Source organism: Centruroides vittatus, unplaced genomic scaffold, assembly GCF_030686945.1.
Source record: "Centruroides vittatus isolate TY-2023 unplaced genomic scaffold, ASM3068694v2 contig_976, whole genome shotgun sequence".
In the NCBI taxonomy this organism is placed as follows: Eukaryota; Metazoa; Arthropoda; class Arachnida; order Scorpiones; family Buthidae; genus Centruroides; species Centruroides vittatus.
In genome coordinates this window covers 486,900-498,052 of record NW_027122649.1, presented here as the reverse complement: position 1 = coordinate 498,052, position 11,153 = coordinate 486,900, and positions in this window count along the sequence as shown.

Below are 11,153 nucleotides of genomic sequence, written 5' to 3'. Positions count from 1 at the left end.
GTGTCTGAGGCACAATTTTGTTCACCCTCTTTGAAGGTTAATACCTCCTGTGGTTTTTGTCGAAAATTTCTGAAATTTTCCGGGGAGATCTGTTTATTAGGGAATTGATCCTATTAAATTTTGGTGATTAAAGGTCGAGAGGATGGCGAGATAAAGAGGGTCCTGTGTATCTCGAGTGGGGTCGGACTTAATGACGATTTTACTCGTTATTAGCATTTAGAATTTTTATAAAACCCATCCCTAACCTCAAAATTAAGTTTTTTGTCATTTTATAATAGTTAAAAATATAAAAATTTTTAAAATAAAATATCGTAACAGATGGCGCCACCAAATGCTGCTGGGAATGTTAAGCAACTCGTTGCTGGATTTTTGGTAATAGCAGCTGAAAGGGAATGAAACGGGTGGTTTTATAGTAGTAATAATGTTTAGTAGAATTTAAATTATTATATTTAGTGGATGTTTTATTTGCGACTCTGTCAATGTTATCATTGCATTTGCATATGTCTTCTCTTCAGTTTTAATACATTCGTAACGTTGTGAAATTATTGTTTTCGTTTTGCCATGTTGCCTGTGTCGTTTACGTTAAATTAATTTATTCATACATTTAATATTGAAAACAAAATACACAAAAAATTTTAAAAGTCTTATTGAACCTCCATTCACAATCACCGGACTCCGGTTAACATTAGCAGATTCGAGCTTTATATGCTCTCTTCCGCCTATACATGAGCAAATTATTTAAAAGTTCTGTGACGTTGGATATTATCAACATTTCTTTATAAATTTCTGTGTATTTTGACCTCAATATTGTACAAATATTTTCTAGAACAAATATATTTTGTTCGGGATTTTTATTCTTTATTTTACAAATTAATTTATTCATTTTATTGCATGTCTTGTCATTTTAAATTTGAAGGTCAATACCTGTCTTTAATTAGCTGCAGGCATTGAAGAAATTCGTAGTGCGTAATAATTTATTCTTTGTAAATAGCAAATACTTTCGAAATATTTAGACAATATAAAATAAGTAGACTTATCGTTTGCAAAGAACAAATGTTTATTGAGTTAAAAGCGTTCCGTTGATGACAAGTATTTGATCTAGTTCATATGCAAACTAACAAATGGATTACTGAATATTTTACTTTTTTAAATACAAACACCATAAAAATAATTCCATTATGATTAAATTCGATGGCCAACATTTACATCTGAATTTTGTTTCCTAAAGAAAATGATTTACTTTCGTTTTTTATAAAATTCTATTAATTTACTTTTATTTGCTTTTAATTTTAATTCTTGATCGGATTATTAATGTATCTAGGAAAAGAAAATAAATCAAAATGTAACTAGATGGCTTTCAATTGCATAGGTGGAAAGATTAGACTAATTTCGTTGAGAACATAATTAAAACCCGAGATTTTAATTTTAGCCGAAACATATATTTTTCTAATTATTGTATATAATAGGCATGAATATATCAAATTACGTATATTACTATAGATATATCGAATTCAATAATACAGCTATCATTCCAATATTCGGATACGTGAAAGGAAAATTCAATGCGCGGAAATTAATACCTCCGTTTAACAAAAAACACATGGCCTATATTTATATTGAAATGCGTGTAATATCTAAATACATTCTTTCCAAATTATTACAGGATCATTTACAATGATTCACAGAAAATTGAACATAACTTATAGACTTACGGAAGAAAAAATTCTTACAAATAACCAAAAAGAAAATATGATTTCCCATATATTATGATTGCCCAATAGATATGACAGATAAATGCTTTAATTTATGGCACTACAGTAAGTTATCTGATTAATTCATGCATCGACCAGCTTTTCTATGACAGATCAGTTATCAGATTCTAATTAATCATGCAAGTTTTACATTTATTGTTGGAAGAAATTCAAAACATGCTATCACCTAAACTATTACACTTATTTTACAGGAATTTTTTCGTTGTTTGAATTTTCGCCCTGTGGGAACTATGAGAGCCTTTTTAATCACCCCACTCAGACGGATGGCCCAGCGATTGAGATTACCGCTCTGGAGATCCGGTAAAAAATCCAGAAAGGCCGAAAAACTCCAGGAATTTTTCGTAAGGTAGTCTGTCCGAATATGTCGGGCCCATCCCTCATCTATTGTGGATCTGGACACGATAGGCTTGATTGAAAGGCCCTCTTAGTACCCCCAGGACGGAAAAAATAAAGAAAATCACCAATGCTGTGTTCGTCCAAGCCTACAAAGATCGGATAGTGAGGGACGGGTGCCTACTTATCCGGGACAGACCACCCATGTAAAATTCCTAGGGAGATGATCGCCCGGATTCGATTCTAGGTTCTTCACAGCGGTAGATTGACGTCTTAATCGCCTCGGTTATTCATTTTTAACGATTCCGTGAAAATCATCCTATCCAGTTTGGTCACTTTTTGCAATTTCTAATCCGTCAAATCTTCTTCCAATCCATATTTGGAGAACATCAAAAAAGATGTTAGAAGAATATCTTTCCTAAATTATTAACCTACCTTTCACAACTGACTAAGAATGATCCTGGCATCCTGTTATATAGAAGAGCAAAATTTTATCATATTTACGAAATCCATTCCATATATTCATATATATAACATTACTCACATTAAAAATAAATTTTTTAAAAGAATATCTTAACCGAAGAAATTTATTTTAGATATAATATTAAGTTATAGCTTAATACTTTCAGACTTATGAGGCCCGGGTAGAGAGGGTCCCTTTTGCTTTTTTAATTTCCTTGAACAAATAAAATATGTAGAATGTTTCTTTGGTAATAAAAAGCGGTCTTAAAGATTTTATTTTTTTAGTAAGAATAACATTAATTTATAGAAGTAGAAACCACTACAGGACCCAAAGTTTTCTCAGGGTCCGGAGAAGAATCTCCAGCTCCCCTCCTTCTCGATAGCCTTAATCGTAAACGACATCATATCTTTAGAAATGCTTGGTATCGTGCTGATAGCGAAAGTCTAAAGGTTGAAGGCTTTAAAATAGTTTAAAAAAATATCAAATAACAGAAAGATTGAGCAGACATTTTCTATCGTATCCGATATTTAAAATAGACTAATTAACATATATTTAAAATAATTGAAATCATCTGAACACATATATTATAATATTGAATTCTTTTAAATGTAGAAAGTCGATCTTTGAAGAATATCTATTAATTATCTGAAATTGTGAAAAATTAAATTTCGAGTGTCAAATAACAATATGATTCAATTTGTTGCGCTTACAAGTCGTTAGATTTGGTTCGATTAACAAGAAACTTACTAATATAGAAAAGTAATTTTTATGTTATTAAATATATTTAAATGTAGTATTTATTAGTGGCAACTTTAAAATATATTTATTAAATAATTCTGTTATTATTGAGTGTTGTTAGCAACTGGAATTATACAACTTTAATTTAAAATTATTTTATGAAAAATTATTCAACTAGATTAAAGTAATTGAAATTCATATAAATGATTCTTTAATGTTACGTCTGTCCTTCATCTTAATAAAAGGATAATAATTATATAATATAATAACCTCAGTAGTACATAATTATATCTAAAGTTTTAAATTAAAAATTACACAAAAATGTTTATATATATATATATATGGGCCTAAATTAGACTTTCAGAATAATCTTCTAGACTTGCATTTAAATTTGAATATAAAATACTAGGTTTTTATTACATAGTAATACAGAAAATTGTCTTAAACTATGGTTTGTTGAGTGTTTTTTCATCGGTTAAAAACGAATGAATCAAATTACAGTAAATTCTAGGATGTCATTTGACATGATCCAGAGGCAAGTCTCCGATCTATGCGTCACGATCTATGTATGATCTATGATCTACGAAAAATTCCGAGAATTCGTGAAAATTTCTTGATTGGTATGCGATTTTCATTTCGCTCGAATAGGTTATCAAATATTTTAAAAAGTTTTATATAGGTCATATCAATAACTTTCCGGAAAATCCCAAACTGAAATTAGTTTACTTTCAGAACTCCGGTCAAAATTGTTGAAACAGGCTACATTAAATTTTAATAGATTACAGTTTCAATGTTTTTACAGTTATATTTTATTCATATACTTGTATAAAAATAAAAATGTTCGTATAACGAATTTTGCGAAAGATATTATTTTCGACGAAGTTAAAGTTTTGAATTAATTTTGAATTATGTAGCACTTATAAAGTATTAAAGAGATAAATTTAATTCCTAAGTCATAAGTTTAATTATTTAATTAAATTATTTTTCATTTAGGAACATAATTTTTAAATTGAAAAATATAATGTCTAGCAAGTTTGCCAAAGAATAAAAATTTATTTAGTAGTTTTAATTAAAATATAATATTTTTTTTAAACCAAAATAAAAGAGATTAAGTTTTAATATAGTATAAAGTTTGATTAGTACGGCTAAAAAATAAAAATAATAATAATAAATAAAAGAGATAAAATATAATTCTGTGGAACGAACGAAATTTTATCTCTTCCATCATTGTACTGTACAAGAATAAAAGTACAAATTGTTTTTTTTTTTTATAAGGATCTTATAAATTTCTATTAAAACTGAAATTTTTAATGTTTTTCATAACAATTTCTCTTAAAATATATATATATTTTTAAATTAAATTCTGAAAATACAATATAATTTGCATTAGCGCAATTTTCTAAAGTCAATAGATTGATAGAAAACTATAAAATAGAAAATGTTTAAATTATAAAATATCTGGAAAGATCTAGCGATGAACAAATACATAAAATTGCAAAAAAAAAAAAAATCCTTTAAGATAAACAAATAACTTACATAAAAATTTCGTAGCTTAACCGAACGAATTTAATTAAAAATCCGAATCACGATACAGTACAATACAAATGTTTAGTAACCTTTTCTAGGAAAGTATTATTATCTAGAAAAAGTATAGAAGTGGTTTGGAAATTGTATATATTTCGAGCTCACGCATTTGACCAGATAGAATATATCTGTATAGCGTCCTGTTAGAAACTTGTCATGACAATTTCCGGGTTCATTTGATGTATCATTCAACAGATGGCGGTGAAGCATGTTACTCATGTAGACAAAACTTAGATGGAAAATCGATCGTTGCTTCTTCCCCATTTACCCTCTCAAAATAAGAAAAGGGCGAAAGCTAACATACAAAAATATATCATTTTTTTAATCTTTTTTTTTAAATGTAATAATTGGCATGATTATCCCGTGGGAAAGAGATATATACAGTAAGTTATTAATGAGCTCATTAGGAATTTCGAGATTGTGATTGATTGATCGAACTCGTTTAATGTGTTCCCAATTATTTTCTATAATAAAATACTTCCGCAGTTGGCGTTCCAACGTAAGTTGAATTACTAAAATTATTACACGGGCATTCGTCTTCCATCAATTTTATAGTTCTATTAATGCAGTTCTCTATAATTCATCAAAACTTATTTTCATCATTACCGAGCTATATAATCGAATCAACTGGAACGTCCTGAAAATCGAAAATAATCAAAAATTCGTGATAAGATTTTAAATTTAAATGAGTTTAGCTTCTTTCGGAGTACAAAGAAATATATGAATGTAAAGGACTGTGTAAATTGTATTATTGATAAAAACCTTTTGTACACAGGAAAAGCTTCTACTGTAACTAATCGTAATTAAAATAAACATTAATTAGGCTATGGTCTTAATAATTAAGTCTTTTATCTCTAATTATACGTTCCCACGCGACTGTACGGGATTAGATTACCTTTATTGTTTCTTTACATGTTAACGACTTTAATTGAACATTCTGTTAAATATGTTTAATTTCTCTTTATTTAAATGTGTTTGTTTTTCCTCGTCGACACGTTTTTAATGTTCTCACTTGTATTCTTCACAAAGGTTAATTGTTTGTATTTCTATAACCAAATCAGTCTAAATTATGCAATTCATATTTGAAAAAAAGTGCAATAATGCTATATATAAAGCTTTTTAGATATAAATATCGTTTTTCATTGATATTCTAAAAACTCACGAATCATTAACGAATTTATCCACATTTCAAATATTGAGTTTTATTAGAGAGATGTGATAAACTGAGTGAGAGCTGCATTCTAATCCCAATTTCAAACTAACGATATGCAATCTGTTCATACGAGAAATTGAGGTGTTCTTATAACAGGAAAATTTTCTGATTGTATTAACATAGATATCTATCTGATCTTTTTTTAGATAATATCTTAAAAATCAACTATTTTTTTTTTCTTATATACGTAAATTTTACAAGTCAGCGGATATCCGTTTGCAAGAAAGAAAAAAAAAAAATGGTAATAGATCTCTATTCATAGAGAACTTTGCATTTTATATTTTTTCCCACATTTGAATATATAAGAATAATTATGTATTATTACTGTGTGAACACACTTAAATTTATTCTGATTATAAATTTTATTTTAAAGAAGACATTCCAGTATTTTATAAATTAGATATTTCCTCTTCTAACGTGGATTTCCGGTTTGATGAAGACTTACGTGTTCACTTTAAATTTAAATTTGTGAAGCATGGAAATAACTAAATATTCTAATCTTTGACTAAATTTTAGCTATCCGTATTTATTTATTTACTATAGTTATAAAAATGTATTTATGATATATAATCTTCTGTCTATTAAAAAAAATACGTTATAATTTGTAAGAAACTAGCTTTAATCGTTTTGTTTTTAGATTTTTAATAAGAATCATTTTATTTTTTCGTCGATAACATTGTAAATAAAAAAGAAATAGTTTTAAGAATACTTTTACTTGAATTTTTAAACAAGAATTGCTGTTTTAATATTCCTTTAGGAAGAATTCTCGAATTCTATTCCGTGTAGTAAAATTGATTGATGCTGAAGAAGATTTGATTTCAACATCTTGTCGTATATAAAACTATGCTTTTCTTAGAAACAATAAAAATAAGAACAAAGTGAAAAAGTGATGACAACCAAAGAACAAAAGGATAAAAAACAAAATAGCTACGAAGTGATGCGTAGGAAATAATTTCATTCTTCTGTCGCTGCTTCGCGCCAGAAACGATGCGGCGCGGCGCAACGATTTAAATTTTACCGAACTCAAAGTGATAATTTAAGAATAAAAGAAAGTATTAATTTACTTAAATTTAGAAGTTAAATTTTATAGAAATCATTTGTTGTTTAATACGCAATAGTATTGTGCAAATGAATTCACACCGAAATATTTTCTTCTGTACAATAGTTCATTGAAATAATAATAATAATAATAAAATTTTCTGCGAGCAATTTTCTATAATAATAGAATTAATAATAATTATTATTATCATTATTATTATTTTCTTAGAAAAAGAGCTTTGTTCTAGTTCACCTGCGTTAGTTTCATACATTTTAACTTAAAAGATAAGATTGTAGATAAATGTAAAGACTATTATAAATTGTTTGAATGAATTAAATAATTTATACAAGTTACTAACATTAATTTTTTTTAAAATATGTTATTAACAAAACCACTTTATACAATATACTGCTTGTTATGTCTTATACATTGAATGATTTCCATCTTAAAATTTCTGTTTATTTTATATTATTTATAAAAACTACATTTATAATCATATTTATTAACATAAAGTAAACATACTTAGTTTTTAATCAATAGTTGATATGTTATTTTAAAATAAAAATAGAAAGTTTTATTTAACTAGTGAATAATTATTAAATAATCAGACAACTCTCCTTGATTTATTTATCAATATAAACTTTTCTATCATAACATTTTAAAAATAAATAATTTAAAATTTAATATTTGTGTTAAAAAAATAAAAAAAGTCCATTATAGGAAAAGGTTAAAAATTTTATAAATTATTTTATTTTTATTGTTATTCTTCAATAAATATTAAAGGTTAAAATATTTAATTAATAAAATGAGTATAAAATGTCAAATCTTAATTAATTTTATTATTATTATTTTATTTAATGTTTTATAATTTAAATTTTTATAATTAGATTAAAAGTGTTGGTAATATTTTTTTACTAAATAAAACTTTAAAAAGTTTTAGTATATTTAAAATTTATATATATTTTATCATGATTAATTTTAAACTATATCTACAAATATTATCTTATAAAATAAAAACTTAAAAAATATTTTCTAAGAATATTTCTTTTTAAATAATGTGTTTGGAGTCACTTTTATGAAAAGTTTTGCTTAAAATATTTATAAAAGTGACTTCAAATATGACTGACTACAAATAAAATATATATATTTAATATTACATATTTGTTATTTATATATCTACATACAAATTTAAATTTGATTAAAAAGTAGGTTATAATAAAATATGTTATAAACATTAATTTAATTTTTAATTATTATTTTATGTAGTTAAATTAAAATTTAAATAATTTGTTTTAATAATTAGCAAAAAGAACGTACACAAAATAAATCAAAATTAATTCATAAAAATTGATTCATTCGTTTAATTTATAATATGATTTTTATAAGCTTATCTTTTATGGGTTAATGGAAAGGTATAGGAAAATTTACCATATTTGCTGCGAAGAATTCGATGAAAATACAATGTGACATCATCAATTCGAAAGCAAACTACATTTTTAAAAATCGTTTTATCCATATTATAATGGCGTACATTTGTTAACTGTCCTGCATGAAATGCATCTATGGAGAAAATTCATTTCATGTCTCCTATAAAAAAATTTTTTTTGGAAAATGCTTCCCGGTGCAACAGTTCTGCCTGACTGCTTCATTGGAGAAATACCTTAAGGAGAAGATATATGGCAACAACCCAAAGATATCAATTCACTAAAGAACATCAACACGACCACCGGAAACATTACCGAAAATACATAGAAGTCAGAGCAAATCTTAAGAAACGGACTCAGAATATGCATTCAGAAAATAGGAAGACATTCCCATCATTTATTCTAATGTTTGTAGCCACTTTGATCTTTATTACTATTTGCTTTTTGCTTACGTATGTTACCTGTTTATTTTTATGATCTGCTTTGTGTCTAAACTTTTACAAACATTTATTGCTTTGCTTTTAAAAAGTACATAAAATCTAAATAGTCGAAAGAACTAAAAGTTTTAATTTATGAAAGTATTCAAAATATTTTAGTAATTATTTTTTTAAATTTATTTATATTAATATCCTAGATTTATTATTAGCTGTATATAAGAATAATCATTTTTTTGAGAAAGTAAAATATCTCACCATTATTTTTGTCTTAATTATTTCCTGTCATTGAAATAATTGTTTTTAAAAAAGGCTATAAAAATAAAATAATTTCTTTAATTTTTCTTATTATCAAATTAAAATGTTTGACCTATTTTTTATTTCCTGTAACGTAATTGAATCATTTGTTAAACGTTGAATGTTAAGTTAATGAACGTTAATTCAGCAATTATTACTAACTTATCTCGCCGGCATTAAATAAAATTCTTTAAAACTCATGTTAAAAACTTAAAACTTAAATTTAAAAACTAGATAAATTACATAATATAAATCGTAAAAACTTATAATTTTTAAAGCAAATTCTTTATATATTTTTTTCCCGGAGTATTTCGAAACTTTTCATAAGCATCTTTTCACTTTCATTATGAAGTCGTAAAAATTTCTCTGATGTGCAGGCAAGTGAAACTAAATACTTGAAAATAATACAAAATAACAATTTTTAAAAGATAAATTTCTTTGACGTGACTAAAATTTTTACGCATTTTGTTAATTTGTAGATACAGTAAAACTTCAATTATCCGGGCGCTGGTTATCCGGATTGCCCTCCGACTTCGTCAAAAATAAATAGGCATGTATGTAAATGTACTATATATGCATGAAAAGTAACTTTTTTTTTTTCCTTTTATAAATGCAGCAAATAAACTATATTCAATTGTAGTTACTGTACAATTCCATATTCAATATTTTATTTGCACGTAATTATGTACACAGTACATAATTACGTGCAAGGGGATATTTGAATAGGGAAAAAAATGACTATTTTAAGCAAAATTACATTATCCGGATATCCCTCATATCCGGACGACTCAAGGTCTCAATTAACTTGGATTATTGGAATTTTATTGTAATCAGTTTAAATTACATATTATTTAAAGTTACCTTTACTTTTATAAAATATTACTCGAAAAATACATGGAAAATCCTCACTCGACAATTACAGATAAAACTTTTGAATATTACGTAATAAAACATATACAGTATACACTTTTGTAGGTCAGTTCATTGTAAAAACACTTTTAATCTTATAGATTATATTATTACATTTAACATTTAAGTAAATTATAATAAATATTAATGCGATGCTTTGTTAAATAAATTGATATACGTAATAAACTTTTTATAGTAAAAATAGAAATCAATGTTTTTGTCAATAAAAATCATCATAATTTATTTCCATATCTCTCGATTCTTTGCAAAATGGCACAGTTGTTGAATTTGGTTTCGTACCATTCATCTGTATGTCATTTAACCATGTTCTGTAAAGTCTTCCCTTTCTGTTAGTACCACATATAGCCTAAAACCAACTTTTAAAAACGTTCTTTATTAATCTTAATACAGAATTTTGTTCCCTGTTTTTTATGTTTTTGTAATCAGGAGACTTTAAAACGTTAAGAAATGCCAAAACAACCTGGAGGATGAAACTTTAATCGATTGCGATACTTTCCCTTCTGTTATATAACAATCGGGAAAATAAAAATGTATAAAAAATATACACGTTTACACAAATTAATTTCATATGTTAATTATAATACATTAACTGTATCGATGGTCTAGATTCTAGAGTGAAAAACCTCGTGAATCGTGGATCACTTTCTGGTCTGTACGTCAAGTTGATCCCTTAAAATCCGAAAATATAAATGCATTAACGCTAAAAATATTATTAAAGCCGACGTTTTTAAACTGTTAAACTATTAATTGTGAGAAAGTGTTTTAATTGTGTAAACCCAAATCTGATATGTTAATTCGGCCCGTAAACACGTTTATAAATGATAGAAATGGATCTACTTTTTGTATATACGATATATTCAAAATATTTGGCAAAAATTGAAAAGTTTGGGTACCATTGCTTTAGACCATCGATATATAATTTTTTA